This window comes from Oenanthe melanoleuca, chromosome Z, assembly GCF_029582105.1.
Source record: "Oenanthe melanoleuca isolate GR-GAL-2019-014 chromosome Z, OMel1.0, whole genome shotgun sequence".
Taxonomy (NCBI): Eukaryota; Metazoa; Chordata; class Aves; order Passeriformes; family Muscicapidae; genus Oenanthe; species Oenanthe melanoleuca.
Genome location: NC_079362.1, coordinates 54,077,467 through 54,094,676, shown reverse-complemented (window position 1 = coordinate 54,094,676; position 17,210 = coordinate 54,077,467). Strand labels below are relative to the sequence as shown.

The window sequence follows — 17,210 nt, the reverse complement described above, 5'->3', positions numbered from 1 at the left end:
TTACAGATGGCTGACAAGATGGCGAGGATAAACTACTAATTCAAACTCCTGGGCTGGAGGACATGATGTAACTTCTGTAAGGACAGTTTTATCAAAGTGCAAGGTGTGGAAATGTGATAATCTACAGGATAAACAAAGCAAAGCGAATTCCAACAAAAACCAAACCAGACCAAAACAAAGGAGAATCCAACAAAAACCAATCTGTATCATTGTTTGTTCCTTCTTTTGGATCCTAGCAATACCATGATCAGTGTGTAAAATCCTGAGCATCCAGATAAGCATAAAATATGTTAGGAATCCACTTCCTATTCTTGAATGTGGGGAATGTGTGGAAATTAGCTCAAAACCAGCACAAACTGCCAGCGGGAGTAGAGAGTGTCTACAACTGCTCTGGTCTGTGCTGCTCTGGTTCTCATTGAACCAGATGTGGTAACTAGCAAACTTAAGTGTAATCATGGCTGAATTATTACTAAGTCAATATTCGTAGGAATGTCCATTTTAGTTTTGAAAAATGTTTCAAGCAGGTATTATAGGACTTGGAATACTGAGTAATAAGACTGTTTCACTGAATTTCTTTGGATAGTTTGAGTGAATCTTCCCAATTCTTAAGCAATTTGTTCAAGTTTTAAATTGCTCTGAAAAACTTGGCAATGTTACAATCTTTGCGATTTATCTCTAATGATGTTAACACTGGTGAATGAAACATTAAACATTTTTGAGATATATAATTCCTAGAAATAGCACTAGGCTATTTCCTTTTATAATTTGTAACACAGCCAGTAGAACTGTAGGATATTTTGGAAAAAGTCCTAGAAAATGCCTCATTTGTGGATGAATAAGCTAGTAGTTGAAGAAGGTATCAGAGCTGCGTTTTTTCAACTGGATATATGAGTTGATAGAGTAATTTCAAATGTTTTATGCATAGAAGCCTGCTCAGTCATTTGAATGTATATGTTTTCTCTTAGCACTCCTGAGGACATTAGAAGGGAAACAGATTAGCACAGCTAGTTATTAATGTGAGAATTTCAATAGGTGAATATCTTGTTTAAAACCCAGCCTCTTTAATTATTTATACCTAATTGATGTCTTGGTTTGTACAGTTGAAATTTAAATTCCCATTAATTACTGCATCAAAGTGCACTTTAAAATATTCTCTGTCCTGGAGCGCCAAATTATGGGAAAGGAGATAAAACAGCTGTTACTGCTGTTGTGTCAGGCAGCATTTATTTGGCTAGACAGCTTTTTTTTTTACATACTAGTTACAATAATATGTGTTTCAAAAATAAAGATTAGACACAGTGATAAATCAGGATGCCATCAGTGAGCCTGAGTGTCTGCATTCAATTAAAGCCTTCTTAAAATACAGCGGTAGATTCTTTTATTGTACCATACTGGCAGAGTCCCAAATGAGTTTAACAATTAGTATCCCCAAAACACCAAGCTCGGTTCAGAGATGGAATGTGAGAACTCAGAATACTCAGCCAGGGTCAACAGATATCTCTTGACACCCACCACAGGCCTTTGTCTCTTCTCATGTTGCTTTCTTTTTAAAGGTCTCAGACTCTGCTACACTGTTTTAACTGGCCTTATTTTTTCAATTTGTTTTTATTTTGATGAATGCCTGCTGCTGCTTTGCATTGGTCTGCATGTCTGGAAGAGTGCTTTCTTCATTGCTTTCCCACGGAAACTTAAGCAGCCCTGTCCTTCATCCCTTTCACTTATTCTTTGTATTTAAATAGGTTATTAAACTAGCTTTCCTGAGTCACCCTCAACTTCTTTCTCCTGTAGAGATGAAAATCTCAAGATATGTCTCTGGATATATTGAAATTAAGTAACCAATTCAAAACAGTATGATTTAAGACAGCTCCCAGTCTTTCCTTCCAAACCTTCTTCCTATTTCCTTTCTCTCTGCAGACATCTCCATGCTTTCTGCTACTCAGCACTGATCTTTCCCTATGTCATCACATGCAGGTAAATCTCGATATGTACATTTATTCTGTACATAACAACATCGAGATGGTAATTTTTCTTTATGTATGGCTTCATTTTTGATCTGAGTTATAAAATCTATTTCCTCTGAAATCTATAAATTCAATATAGTATTGCTGTTATCCACTGTGGATGTTCTTGCACCTTTTTATTATCTACAACATAAGGTGCTAATGTTGAATTACCTTTTTAGCTTAATCACGGCCTCTTCTTATTTCTCATTTGCTCCTGAAGTCTCCAGTATGAACAGATGGGTTTCCCATTCTTCAAATGTCTTTTTTTTTTGGCCTTACTGTCACTAGCTATACAGTAGAGAGACCGAATTCTTTTCTATAACACCATATACTTGTTGACACTAGAGCAATGAAGACTGAAAAATTAAATGTCATAGCTAAGTGCTTAGAAAACCTGAAATTTCTGAAGCTGCAAACAAAAACAAGAGTTACTTGAGAAAGACATGTTCTCTTGAAGATTTCAAGAGAAATTAATTTCAACTGATGTTTTACTTCTTACTTTTCTTTTGGGTAGAAGAACAAAGAACTCACATTAAAATAACATCCATGTCCCTCAGTTTCCTCACTCTTCCAAAGCTGAATCCTTCCTTTTATATATTTCCCACTATCTTCTGGCTCCTTAATTCCTCTTTTTCCATTTTCCTTGGAGTTCCTGGGACAAGTTCCAAATGCAGCATTTTCTTTAGCATTATTTTACTCCAAAAATTTTTCCCCGTGTGTTTCTGTAGTCAGATCATTCATTCAAATAGAATATTAAAATTTATTCCATTCCTCCACAGTGAGAAGATTTTGGAACAGCAGCCAAAATTTTACTTAAAACCAAAATACCACCAACAAAAAAGCAACAGAAAAGTAAGCACAATGATGTAACAAATCTAGTATGAATATATGTGAAGCTTAAAAAGTTCAGGTTGATTTTCTGTTCAATCCAACTACTAATTCTAGTATGCACACCTGATATTCACTTTGTTCATATTTAGCTTTTTGTAAGCTCTTTATGGAAATTTTTGTATCTTCTCCAATATTTTTAATAGTTTCCAGTGACTATTCACAGACTAAGTGAGAACATAATTTTGAGCCAAATAGTGTCTGTTCTTCTTTCCAACCTGTATGTTATTTGCTAGTTATTTGGATGTTGTAGTCTCTTTGGTTGTACTTAATGCTATCCTGTTTTGTCTGCCCTGTCTATATTCTATTCTTACAGCTTTCAGAGAATGTTTTCTGGGCCACATCCAAAGCTGTATTTGTTCAGGTGAACTTCAGGAAATTTCAGGGTAAAACAATCCTTCATTCTAACAGTCCATGGAGAATTTAAATCAATCAATCAAAATGAGAACAGTTATTACTATCTAGGGTTATAAGTAAACCAATATTTAGGTAGGAAAACTGTCTAAACAATTTAATGCCTATAAAGTTAATACTTGCAAAGATCTATGAGCAAGATGAAAAAACATTATATCATCTTTTTCATCTCATTTATTACTTAATCCAAAGTGTGCTTGTTTGACGTCTCTGTTTCCTGTTTGGATAATGCATATGTGATAAGTTCTGGTGATGAGTTATTTGTTTGTACAGTTTGGCGTAAGATAAGCTGAATAAAAATGTTTAGAGCTGCACATCAAAGCCAATATAGTAATTAGTTAGCATTAAAACCCCACTACTAAGATAGAAGGAAATACCAAGTTCCTCACACCTAAATAAATAAATTGTAAATAAATTCTAAATAAAAGAAGTGTTCAAATTAAGAAAATTGTATGCTATGCTTAGATCTGCCAGGGTTGCAATCCTTGGCCTTTAGACTACATGAAGGGATTTCAGCGTGCTGCTTCCTACCCCCTTGTGAAAGCTGCCTGCTCATGGCTGTTTTTCTAAGTCACAGACTTGTTCAGCCCCACAACCTGATGCACTGAGCTTGCCATGTGCAATTTCTCCATCCAGGTAGTATGCCAAGACTGTAACAATATGTGCTGCAGACCAGACAGGATCTGATGGGGTCAGACTATCTGTTAGCCCAAAGTAAAATGTTCTAAGCCATGGCTGCCTTTTGTGTTACATGCATGCTGTAAGTTAGTAACAAGTTTCTTAAAAATTTTATCATAGTGTTCCGCAGATTATATGCTTATTATCAGGTGTCATCTTTCCCATTAGTAATTACTTTATCTACTGGCCTGCACATTACCACTAACTGGTAGCAGCACTGTGTAATTGTTCCTACTGTGCATTTTTAAATAGCAAACCATTTTTAAACAATTAATGGAGGAGGAAGATAAAGCTGCTGCTGCCACTGGATCCAATACTGCAGCAACCATCACAACATCACTCTTTATATCCAATCTGTTAATTGCTGTGAGACTTACGAGTGATTTGGACACATGTGAGTGTATATGTTTAAAAGCTGACTTCATAAATGAAGATAGAAGGAATGCTTTAATAATTCTTTCCCTTCATTCTAGGTAAGCTTTATTAAATCAATTAGCATTTCACTTAATCTTTTTAAGAGTTAATAGATATATCTTTTAAAAAATTAATACTGAGAAAACTGTTATTGGCTACTGCATATTTGCAGTGCAGACTTTATACTTTTTGGTTTCACATTATTGTTGTAGTATCATGGTTCTTTTTGAAATAGCATGAGGCATGTGTCTATTTCAGAAAAAACTGATCCAAAAATGTATTATGGATTTTAGCTCAAAGTGCACTCCAAAACTGGAATGAAAAAGGCCTCATAGCTTTTTGAAAACAAATATGACTACTACATTAATTTTGTATTATCAAATAGTGTTGTCAGTGCGCCATTTGTGTGAAGTCTCTAGGGTTAAAATATTCTTTAGAGATGTTTATTTTTGGACAGACCTATTGAGTTGTCTCCTATTGTATGTTAAAGTAGCTGCTTTCAAAGGTCACAGAGAGTTCAGCTTTACAAAGACAGCCTTATTTTGTAGAAAATGAATTTTCAGACTCTATAATGGGACCATTAAAAAATGTCTCTAATAAAACTTTTTTTAAGAATGTTTCATTTGATGACTTGTCCAGAAAGAGGAAAAGTAATGTGAGGATACAAGTTTGGACAATAATCAGACATGAAAACACATGCTTTGTTTTCAGTAAGTGTAGAGAGTCACATATGTTTTTATTGTTTCTCCCATAGGAACATGATTTTTGAAGTTTTGTATTTGTTTTTTCTTCCTCAACCTATATACTTGGGAAAACACTTACTGACTTTCAGTTTTCTGAGCAGCAGACACCAATAAAAAAAGCACAGATCCAGTAACTGGGTCCAGTCAGATGGAATGTGCTCTTGCAGAGTTTGAAGACCTTGAAGTCCCAAGCAGTCAGCAGGATCAGCCTGCACTGATTACTCTGTATAATGGCAGTAAAAGGATAATTTAGTCAAAAGCCATAGCATCAAGTAAACATCTTGTGAAAGATACCGTTCTGATAGCACTGAAAAGAGAACTCCTTACTTTTCCCAAGGAGGATGGCTTTAGCTGCAGCAAATCAAGTTTTGCACTGGTGTAGCACTTCATTTATGTCTCTGAGATACCCAGAGTGATTTATTTTATTGACCAGCTTAGCAGCTGGTTTTGTCTGTTGCAACAGCCAGTTCCAATCTAGCAAGTGAAGTTGACACTGAGATGAGCTGTATGAAGTTAGACACCTGTCATCCACTTACAACAAGCAGCACATTACACAAGGGTGCAACAGTGGGGTATAGCAGAGGCATGCAGAGACCTGCCCAAGCCTAAACCTTTATTTTCCCTGCAGATGCTTTAAAATGAGTATCTTTGCTTGAATACATATATGTGCTTGGCTTTAGACATCTCAAGATACTTTAAAAATTACAAAGTTCCGGAAAAGCCTGGGTCATCAGAGTGTTGCTTTGAAACTGGAAGAGTGTTAAATATGATTTTAAAGGGATATCGGTGGGAAATCATTTGTGCTGAGGGGGAAAATTTCGAAAACAGAAGCATTGTAGACTTTTCAGACATTCTTTTGCAATGTAAATTGTATATCTGAAGGTCTACACTAAGAGGAATTTTTGGAGACAGGAGGAGTTGTGTTTACAATTCCTGCTTTCCATTCAGTGCATCCACTGTGGCTAGGTCCGGGGGGCAGGCTGTGATGGGAAGTGCCATAGGCAGTACCAGGCCTGACAATGCCAGTCGTGCTGCCCGTTCTCAGCCTGTCTTTCGGACGGAGCAGATGGAGAGTTCTTGCATGTTCAAAGGCCGGGATGGCGGAGCAGCGGTTATTCGGGCTATTTCCAGAGCCTGTCTCGCCGGCTGTGATAGCGCCCGGGCACGCCAGCCCGCCCATGGCCGCGCTGCCCTCACGCCCCGGCCCGGCCCCGCTCTGGGCGCTCCCCCGCGGCCGGCGGTGTGGGAGCGGGGGACGTCAGTGTGAGGGGGCCGGTCCTGGGCAGGGCAGGGCGCCCGCGTCCCGTCCCTCCCCGCCCCTCGCCGCGGCTCCCTCCCTCCCTCCGGCTGGGGGCGGCCGGGTCGGCCCTCGCCGGGATCCCATTCCTCCTCCCTCGGTGCATGGTCGCGGCGGGAGTAGAGGAGGGTGAGCCCGGCGGGGCGCGGGCCGGAGGCGGCGGCGAGAGCGGAGCCCCAGCGCGGAGGAGGCGCCTCTGCCCGGCAGAGGTGAAGTTGTGCGGGATTGGGAGGACGGGAGGGAGGACGGAGACCGCTGGCTGCGCTTCCATTCATTGCTCGAGCGGCGGCCGGGCTGTTGCTCCTCCCGGGCCAGGGCTGTAGGCTTAGGGACGGGCCGAGGAGCAGCCGCGGCGGGACGGGGCACGGCGCGGAGGTGGCGGCAGGGACGGGGCTGTGGCGCCGGCGAGAGCTGCCCTGCTACCGCCGGGACAGCGGCGGACCGGGAGGGCACCCGGGCGCCTTCCCCGCGGAAAAGGACCCAGGGCGCGACCCGGCCAGGCGCCCGCGGCCGCCAGGCTGGCTCCTTCCCTCGCTCCCTCCTTCCCTCGCTCCCTCCTTCCCCCGCTCTCTCCTTCTCCGCTCCCTCCCCTCCCGCGCGGCGGTCCTGCCGAGCAGCCGCTCCCGGCGGGACGCGGCTCTCTCGGTGCAGCGGGCGGGGTTCCGCGGCGCCCCGGCCGCTCCGCGCACACGTCTGGCACCGCGGGGCGGCGGGGCGGCCGCGCTCCCTCCGCGCCGTGAGGAGCGGGGCGGGGCCGGGGGCGCCGCCCGTCGGGGGCCCCGCTCGGCTTCGTGCGGGACGGGCAGCGGCGGTAGCGGGGGCCGGGCTGCCCCGGCCGGGCACCTGCAGCCTCTCCCCCGGGGGCGCGGGCGCTTCTCGGCTCTCCGCGGGCTGCCTCGGGCAGCGAGGGTTCAAAGCTCACCTGGGTGCCTCCCCATCGCTGACGAGTTCTTCATACCCGTCATGTTTCTGGGACCAGTTTTGGGGGGAGGTTTGTGTGTGTGTGTGTGTGTGTGTGTGTGTGTGTGTGTGTGTGTGTGTGTGTGTGTGTGTGTTTGTTTGAATTTTGGGTTTTAGGGCCCTTCAGTGAAGGGCGGGAAGTAGGTGACACAGGTTACCGATGCACGTTTTTTGGTAGTTAAGGTGTCACTCCAAAGGCACTCAGTAACACACCGGTGGGATTGGATCCCATAATTCAGAAGTTGTGGGTGCACTGGAGCAACATCAAGTAAAACAGCATGGGCTGGCAGTGCCGTGTCCAGACAAGTGCACACGCTCCCAGTACCTGGTGGCAGAGCGGCAGCGTTGCACCATCACAGTAGATTTACACCAAGCCAGAACTAAGCAGATGAGACGCTGCCAGTGTGTGCATCCTAATGAGGAATGTATTACTGGGAATAAGTGAGCACAGTTACAAAGTTTCAGCTGACTTCATCTAGAAGAAAATATTATAGATATTAATAACAAGGTTTGGCTTTCTTAGGGAAACATTTTTAGGCACCATTGCAGATCCCTTAATGAAGATGTCTGCTTGGTCCCAATCCTGCAGTAGGTTCTTACTGCTCAAGCTCATGCCTGCAAGAGGCCCTATTGTTTTCATGGGTGTACCTTGGTCACAGAAACCTTATAGTCCTTATAGTAATCCACAGGGACCTAAATTTGTTCTGTGCACAGAGAGTCGTAATTGGGAAATGTCAGAGACATTCCATTTTATTTTTCTGAATAAAACATACTGCAGAAATATAATCCAAATTTATCTCTGGGACCTTCTTGAGTGTTCTATCCATGTTCATGCATTATTAGGTCAGTTAAGGCAGTTGTTAATGAGAGGGTTTTATCTCAGGCAGAGTTTCATGGGACCATTGCTCTGCTTTTCATTCCGTGCTAGTTGCAGTCATTCCAGCTTTAAGCACATCACTTTCTTCACAGGATTTCTCCTTCTGAGTCATGGAGTGGGTTTAATCAGTATGTAGGAAATTGCCCACTTTGTTTTTTTTTAGTTAATCATCTGTTTTTATTAAACATTCTGGGAAACGTTTGTGTGATGATGTACCCACACATCAGGCAAATAGTAGTAGTGTGTCATTTACTTTTACAACTGTAAATCTCTGGGAATGGATGCAGCATTGCTGTGTAAGAATGTTACTTTTGTTACTTATTTAATCAAAGCATAGTTCTTCCACATCTTCTAAGACACTCTTCATTGTGCTGGGCTGGTAAGTTAGGATCAGAAGTACTGCTGGCAAAGACTGAAAGGAAGCCAATGATTGCTGTGATCCTTTTTCCTGTTCTAGCTTGTAGCTGTGAAGATTGCTTGTGGTGTTCTGTAGTACAGTAGGACAGTGACTTATTAACTGCTCTGTGTTATTGCATCAGCAGAACCTGGCTGAGGTGCAGGTGACTGTATAGCTGGCAACCAGGCAAGAAACCTGGTGTTTTATTTTGCATACATTGTAGACGTTGCTGTTTCAATAATAATTACATGAAAAGGAGGATTCATTATTTTTCTGATTGTTTTGGAGAACAGAATTATTATTCATCAAAATTTGTGTTTCCAGAAGATTCTACTCTGTTAGACATTGAGTACCCATAGGAGGGCTCCCCAGTAAAAGAGAAGTGGTGGTTGCAACAAGGGGATGTGTTGAACACAGGATGGCAGCTCCTAGCCAATGTAAGATTTCTGGTTATCCACTACAGGCAAAAAATCCAGTGTCTAGGAATTTTACCCTCAGCATCTTAAACCCAGCTTGTTACAAGATGAAAAGGAAAGAGTCTCTCCATGTAGGAATAGCCGCTGGTAAAGCTGCTGTTTGCCTCAGAGCTGTTTGTTAAAGCTTGAAGTGGGAGGGTGAGGATGGCTGCTCCACTGTCCCTAGCTGTCCTCACCTCCTACACATGCACATGTGTCTTCATGCCCAGGCACAAGCACACACAGCTCCTCTTGTTGGCTGACCCTTCACACCATCCAGCCTGTGGGGAGGAGAGCAGTGCTCAGCTTCTGACTGCTGGTGGCAATAAGAAAAACTGTTTGATGTCCCCATTCCTTCCCTGTGAACAAGGGCTTTCTGTGTCTTTCTTTGTCCTGCTTTCCTCTGTGTTTTTGGTGCCTCCCTTCCCTCTCAAGGGTTGCCATTTCTCTGCTTTCTGCCTACAGGATAAATAATTTTGGGATGTCAGCATTTTGAACTCATTAGGGAGCATTTTGAACTCATTTGGGAACAAGGATAGAGGTGGCAAGAGGCTGGAAGGTGTTCTGTTTCTCAGAGCCCTTTTTTGATGTGAATACCATATGCTGATGTGATTGTAGTTGACAAGTCTGTTAAAACAATTCCGAAGACTTTTGCTTAGATTATTTCTCCTTTCTGGCTTTTCAGCTTTCTTGAAAATTGACAGGATTCTCCTGACTTGTGGTGTCTAAAATCTTCCCTGGCAAAGTAAAACTAACAGGATGCATTCTTCCAAAATCACTGTCCTAATATGGATTAATTGGAATAAAGCAGAATGTAGGGTGTTTGTAAAGCTCAGATTTAAAAAATAGTATTGTTATCCCTTGCCTTTTAAAATTGCTCAGGAGATGTAGCCAGATACTGTGAAAGCTATCTAAACAATACTGTTTTACTGTCTTATAAAGTAAAGTGGTATTTTCATTTTATGCTGCTGACAGAAGGGGATGCATTTTGGAAAAAAATGCAGATCTGAGGTTTTAATTTCTTTTTAATTTTCCTTTGTTTCTCCTTACAACTCTAGCAGGTGTGATATTAACCATGGATAAGTATTTCAACATCAGTTAATCAGAGAGTAATGAATTTTCCTAGAAGTATTTTCTTAAAAGACACTTTTGTGGAAGGTAATTCCAAAGAAAACTAAATGCACAGTGGAAAAGTAATTTAATTATATTTTCTGCAATGGCAAACAGCTGACTGTGAATGTACCCCATCTATGGGAGTGGATCAGGAATGTATCTGAAATTCTGATCTGTGGCAATATATATAGCAGTAGGACAGTTACAATATCCATGACTGAGTATAAGTAAATCACAGCAAAAGATATTTAGAGACCCTTGTGCTGCTCACATAATCAATAGCTTCCAGTTTCTTATTCACTAATGTAATTTTAAAACATCAAACAAAAAAACAAAAAAAAAGTATGGTCTGTTGCTAAAGATTAATTTCTCCAATTCTCATTGTCTTCTGGTTCTTATGATCATACTGTCTTTTTGAGCTTGGACCTCTACTGTTAAGTTAGGTATGGGGTCTTCAGAGAAGAATCCAGAATACTTAAGACATTGATGCAGGAGAGGAATGCTGCAGCAATTTGTTCCCTAAAATATTTCTTATGTATTTTGGTTAATATTTTGTTGATTGGGATTTCTTTAACGGTTTTGCTGAAGTATATGATGAAAGCACAGGAACTAACTGAGCAACCATGAGAATAAAATACTATAGAAAGAGCAAAAAATGTCTTGGAGAAAGCATAATTTTGTGTTGCAGCCAGTGACAGTACTATAATAAATGAACCCAGACCCACAAGGAAGGCTTATTTTAGCTGATTTTTTTCACCTTTAACAGCTTCTATTGCTGAGAAACAATCAATGAAGCAATATTACTGAAGCAGCTGTACAGTCTCCTTTGTCATTGGTGTCACTGCTCTGTTTCAGATTTCTTTGTCTTAATACTGTCATGTTAAAAGTCATGAAGGTATTTTTGGACTGAATCATTCTGTGTGGTATCTCACATCTTCCTGGTAAATGTGTGTGTCTTGGATTTTAATTACTCACACAGTAGTAGCTTTAGAGTTGATCTAAGATCACTAAGTGATCTTCATGCTTGCTGACCCCTGACATTGCATATATTGTATGCCTTCTTGTACATAGTTTCTGAAACTCAGCAATAGGTATTAATGCTGTTATTCCATTCCAGATTAATAGCGGTAAGTTTTGTAGATAAAATAAAACACTATGCTTTAATGGTACAACTGATACTTACCTTAAAGTTTAACTGTAGCTTGTCAGCCTTTTCATTCCTTTTGATCCCAAGTAGGTTTTTCTGTAAGGGTGCTTTAGGAGAAAATCCTGTGAGTTTACTGCTAGTAAAAATGGTCAATATGGTAATTGTAGCAAGTATAACCAGACCCTGGTCTGAACTGAATGTTGTATTACTTTATTAAAAGCCATAGAGTTTTAAAATCTTTGTTTGTGCAGTGTGATTTCTCAGGGTGGTTGAGACTTTGGCTAGCTGTGACAGAACTTTCTGGGTTCAGCTTTCATTGATAATCCCTTAAACCTGTTTGGAAAGAATCACCTGTGATGTGGGAAGATAAATTCAATCTCTGTATTTATTTGGTCTTCTGCTGAGATTGCAGATAGGGTGCCAGTTGGTGCCATCTGTGTTTATAGATTTTGCAATAGTATTCACTGGGAGATTATCTGAAAGCTGAATCAGTTTACATAGGTCAGTGAATTGCAGCTAGCAAGGCTTGTGTCTGGAATCATTGTAAACAGGTTTTTCAGACTTTTTATTGAACCATTTGTCTAAACCTGACCTCATCACTAAAGTGTGTGGTGGTGACGATAATATACTAGTATTATATGTTGGTAGATACATTTGTCATTAATGGTTATGTACTCTCGTTTTGTTTCTTAGCATGCGTCCATTACTTTGACACATGATGTGTAAATAATAATTGTGTGAAGGGAAGGCTGTGCCAAAAATACTTTCATATAAAGGGATGAGGTTTTTTATTTATTGTTTAATAAGTCGTATATATACATATATTGCAGTATTGAAAATACAGTTACTGTTCCTGCAGTTAAAGTACTTGTAGAAGAGAAGATGTTGCAGATAAGAGTACATATTTTGTCAGATATTAGGAGTTTGCTGATATTCATATTTCAGCTGAGTTAGAGTTATTTTCCTTCATAAGAGCCGATATAGTCCTGTGTTTTGGGTTTAGTATGAGACTAGTGTTGATATCACAGTGATGTTTTCATAGTTGCTTAGCTGTTAGTCACACCACATCAAGGACTTTTTAGCTTCTCACGCTCTGAAAGCAAGTAAACTGGAGTGAGTGAGAAGTTGGAAGGAGACGTAGCCAGGACTGCTTACCACAACTGACCCCAGGGATGTTTTGCACCAAGTAGCATTGTGCTCAGCAATAAAACTGGGGGAAGAAGAAGGGGATTGCAGTGATGGCGTTTGTCTTCCAAAGTCACTGTTACCTGTGATGGAGCCCTGCTCTACTGGTGATGGATGAACACTGGCCTGCACATGTGAAGCATTGATTGAATTCCCTGTTTTGCTTTGCTTACATGCATGGCTTTTGATTTCCTTATTAAAGTGTCATGAGTTTTACAATTTCCCTCCTCTAAATCTCTTCCCCATTCCCATAAGGAAGAGCGAGTGACAGTCATGACAACTAAAGCAGTATTTGTACAGAATATCTTGACAGAGGTCTCTGTGTGCAAAGATGGCAGCATCTTTCTGCTCAACTGTTTGGTACTGATGAATTATACATAGTGAATTATGCTTGAAATATATATATTGGAAAATATCTTGTGCAAATACTCTAGTTCTTGCAGCCTTCTATGAAACTTTTTACAGAAAATAAGGCAGTAGTATACATGCTCATCATGACAATTTTGGCAATTGTAACTATTTCAGAATAGCCACCTGATAAAACTTGAGTGTCATTCTGCACAGGCAGGTCTGAGTAATTTAAAGTTTAAAAGAAAATTTTAAATGTAAGTTCTAGTTTAAATATGGCAATGCATTCTTTTATTTTACATATTGGAATTAGTAGGATATATTTTATTTTTATATTCTGTCATATTTGTGGATATGTTTCCTTGTTCTTAGAAAACAGTTTTATGTTCAATATAAGTGGTGGGACAAATTTGACATAATAGTTTCATGCATTCTTACATCTCTCCACTCTCTCTTTCTCTGTCTCTGTGCATTGGTTTTTCTCCAGATAGTTTTTCTCTGGTATGTTTTATCTTTAAGGAGTTAACAAAGGTCTCATTTTTCTTTGTTTTAGGGCTTTTAAAGGTACTAATGGACATAGTCCATGACAGCTGGCATGTAAGATATTCCATGGACTGCCCAGCTGATTGTGTTGCTGAGATGGTAGATCATTTAGCAGAGGTATCCAGTTTGGAGAAATGTTGATGAGGTTTGTGTTGCGTATATGTGTTTATTCAATCGTTAGTCATGATCATGACTGCATAAAATCAGTGCAATTACCTTCAACCAATCTTTACATCTAAGTGGCCCAGACCACATTCCATGACAGCCTTGACAGCTTGAATTAGAGCTTGCCTTTTATCTCAGCATACATAATTTGGAGTACAGCTTTCTTGAGCTTGGTTACTGCAAGAATGGTACATGTTAACATGAAAGAGTGAAAGTGCTATCTAAACAGAGCTTTAGGAATTTTCTTATTTTTTGGTGCTTGGCCAGCCTATATCAACAGTTTGCCTTACTTTTCTGTTGCTCACTGCATGCATTGCACAGTAGATAAACAATCCTTAAGAGCGCATCAGGACTGTCTCAAAGACTCACGGGCACTGTACTGTTTGTGATATGCCTCCGCTTCCCAAAAACATGTAAAGAATGTCCAGGCAAGATCAAAGAACACAGAAGTCCACATTTTCAGCAAAATATCTCCAGCTCTTGGCTGGTGGTCCCTCCTTCTTTCTACAGCCTCCTTGGAGTTGGGCAAGGAAAGGGTCTCAGTAAATTATTTGTGAGCAGGTTGTTACTTCTTTTTTTCCAGTGCAATCGACCCTGAAGCTCCCTTTAAAACCTACCCCCCCCGCCCCACTTTTTATTTTGTTGTTGTTAAATCATTGAGAGGAAGAGATTCCGCCTGACATCCCAAGAAGATCATACAAAGATAGGACTAGAAGAGACCTTATGGCGTCATCTACCCCATTTTTCTGCCTCAGGTTAGGATCATATGTATCTGTCATCTGGGACTTGTTCTAAGGAGCTCAGTGGTCTCCCTTACAAAATCATCATGACGTGAAAATTTTCTTTGTGTGTTATCCAATTCATACCTTTCCTGTAGTAGTTTAATATTCATCCTACCTCTGTCTAGGTCAAAGCAAGTAACTTTTTTTTTTGTATATTGTGTTTTTTAAACTATAATAGCATGCTGTTTTTCACCTCACAGGCGCTGGGTTTTGTACATCAGTTATTTTTGTTGCTTTTCTTTGGGTTACCTTTCTTTACTTCACATCTATTGTATTTGTCCAGTTAATATATTTGTCTTGAAGCTCTAAGGATGTAGAATAAACCAAAACGGGATCATCTTCATACTTACTGACACAATTAGGATCTTCTTTTCAGCGCTGTGACTCTCTATAGTGCTTAAATTGCTGAGGAGAAGAGACAACTGGGATGTGATGATACTTTTACTAATAAATGAATGGCCTGGTGAGTGGCTTAGGGATAAGTTGTTCATTTTCTCTCCTGGTTCAAGAACCAATAAGCTTGAAAATGAAACTAGCAGGTGTTGGGTTTGGAATAGCAAAAAGAGGAATTTTGTCATGCACATATATTAAGTTTTGTAACTCCACAGGATGTTGTGGATACTTCAAATTTATGCCAATTTGAAGTGATACTGGACAAAATTAATGGAAAAAGGAGTCTGGAAGAGATTATTAAATACATAAGCATGACCTCTGGTTTTGAAACTCCCTGAGCTGCAAATTATTGGAGACAAGCATATTTGGGGAAAGTATGACTAAACGATTACACTATTCTCATGCTTCCCCAGACATCTGCTTTTGGCTGCTCTTGGAGACAAAGGTACTGGGTAGAAGATTTGACCTGGCATAATTTTAGATTTGTCTTTTTAAATTGTAAAAACTCAGGACACATTTTTCTATGAGTTAACAGCTCAGGGTAGCATCTGTAGTCCTTGTACTTTTTAGACCAAAAGCTTCCAATCCATTTTCCGTGTAATTTAAGACAGAAGAACTTTCTTAATAAAACACAAAGATTACCATGAACATTTGTCTCCTGCCAGTTGGCGTCAACTGCAAATTATGTTTCATTTCAGTCATGCTAAACTGCCAGATGAGATAATACATATTGTCTCATTTAGGCAATATAAGCAGCTATGTCTGTAATCCTAGCTTGGCTTTTCTGATTTATTTTCTCCTACGTGTGTGTGAAATTGTATTTAATATGAAAGTTTTTTGGTTTTTTGCCCGTCTCCCTTCTACTGTAGATACATTTTAACTGCTTACATGAGCATATCCTACATGAGGTTCCTGCAGAGTTAAAGACTGAAAACATTTGCCTCTCTGATGGGGACAGAGCAGTATAGAGGGAGGAGGATGCTGTGTTACTCTTTACCCTACAGACAGTGATTGAGATTTAGGCTTGGTTTAGATTGTTGATTCAATGATACATCTTTAGGGCACTTGTAAGCCGATCAAAACCCATAACCACATGATGCAAATGTCTCATGTAAATACAATTTTTCATCCCCAGTTTTAATGTTAACCTTATACTAGTAGGTTTTCTGCTCTGTGAGATGTTGCTCATCTCTTGGGGACTCTGACAGTACCTAAACAGGTATTATTTGTGCTTTTTCAGCTGATGGCTTGAATGCAGCATCTTACACTCAGGCAGACTTGACAGAAATGTGCTTGTGTCTGCTCTTGCTTGGGCATAAATTTGTATTGCATAGTGATCATACAAAATGGTAATATACCAGTTGATAATCTGGCAGTAATGAAGACACAGTCATGTGTTGCACATGCCTTCTTTACTGTTCTGTCATGTATTAATATGTTTAACACATTTTGGTTGGGTTTTCTGAAGTGAATATGGGGGTTAAATTAACAGTGTTTTCCCTCCAGACTCTGTCTATAGGCTGCTTTGTGTTTTACCCCATAAATCTTTCCTCTATTCTTGTTATAACAAATAAACAATTTTATGTTCCTCCTGTCAGTGGCTTGGAGTATGAGGAAAAGCTGTTTTGCCAGGAGGTAGAAAGCCTGTGCAGTGATCATAGTGGGAGTGAGGGTGTTTTATACCAGGAATTAAGTTATTCTGTGTTACTGGTGGTTGAGTTCCCAGATTTGGCCTGTGCTACTGCAGTGGAGTCTGGGTTGAAGAAGCAAGGATCATGCAAGTATTAAGAAGGTCCTTCCTGAGCCTCTGTAGTCTGTAACGACCCCTGCTGTTGGGGTAAATTGATCATACTTTGACTCGTCCTCGTTGCTTCACATACCAGAGTGGGCTTTATTTGAAGTGTGTGGCTTTGGAGGTGCAAGCAGAAAGGCAACATTTAGGTTTGTGTAGGTGAGACTGTTGAAGTTTGTTGTAAATAACTGTGAGTGCGGTTCTGTTATTATTGGGATGTTTGTATACAGTAACTACTTTGATCTCTACACACTGAGTGAACATTAATTAATGTTAGTACAGCAAAATTGTTTTCTGACTACTTTAAGAATAGACTGTAGGAAACCCTGGAAGGATTCTTTTGTTCAAATATCATTTCATACCTGCAAATATTTGAACTGATGATGTATTTGCATATAGCAAATAGAAATCTCTTTTCTGAAGGATTATTAAAGCTGTGCCAAATTCAGTTAGTCACAGCCAACAGCATCACAGCTGGATATTTTGGAACTGATAAAAGAAACTATTCTGTTTAGGCAGTAAAGTTTTCTAGTTCTTCTGTTGAACTCAAATACTTCTTCTGTATGGACAGAGGGAGATTCAGCTGTCTTTAGCTGATTATAATTACAAGTGTCCC

The 17,210-nt window shown here is 40.2% G+C and overlaps 1 protein-coding gene across 1 annotated transcript in view; it reads left to right on the top strand.

Annotated features, from left to right (window-relative positions):
• Nucleotides 1-6,468: 6,468 nt before the first annotated feature.
• The window catches only part of LHFPL2 (LHFPL tetraspan subfamily member 2), a 125,748-nt gene continuing 115,006 nt past the window's right edge, over nucleotides 6,469-17,210 (top strand). Inside the window, exon 1 of the mRNA XM_056514730.1 lies at nucleotides 6,469-6,646. The gene's annotated coding sequence lies outside the window, so the exon portion shown is untranslated. The remainder of the gene's footprint in view (nucleotides 6,647-17,210) is intronic.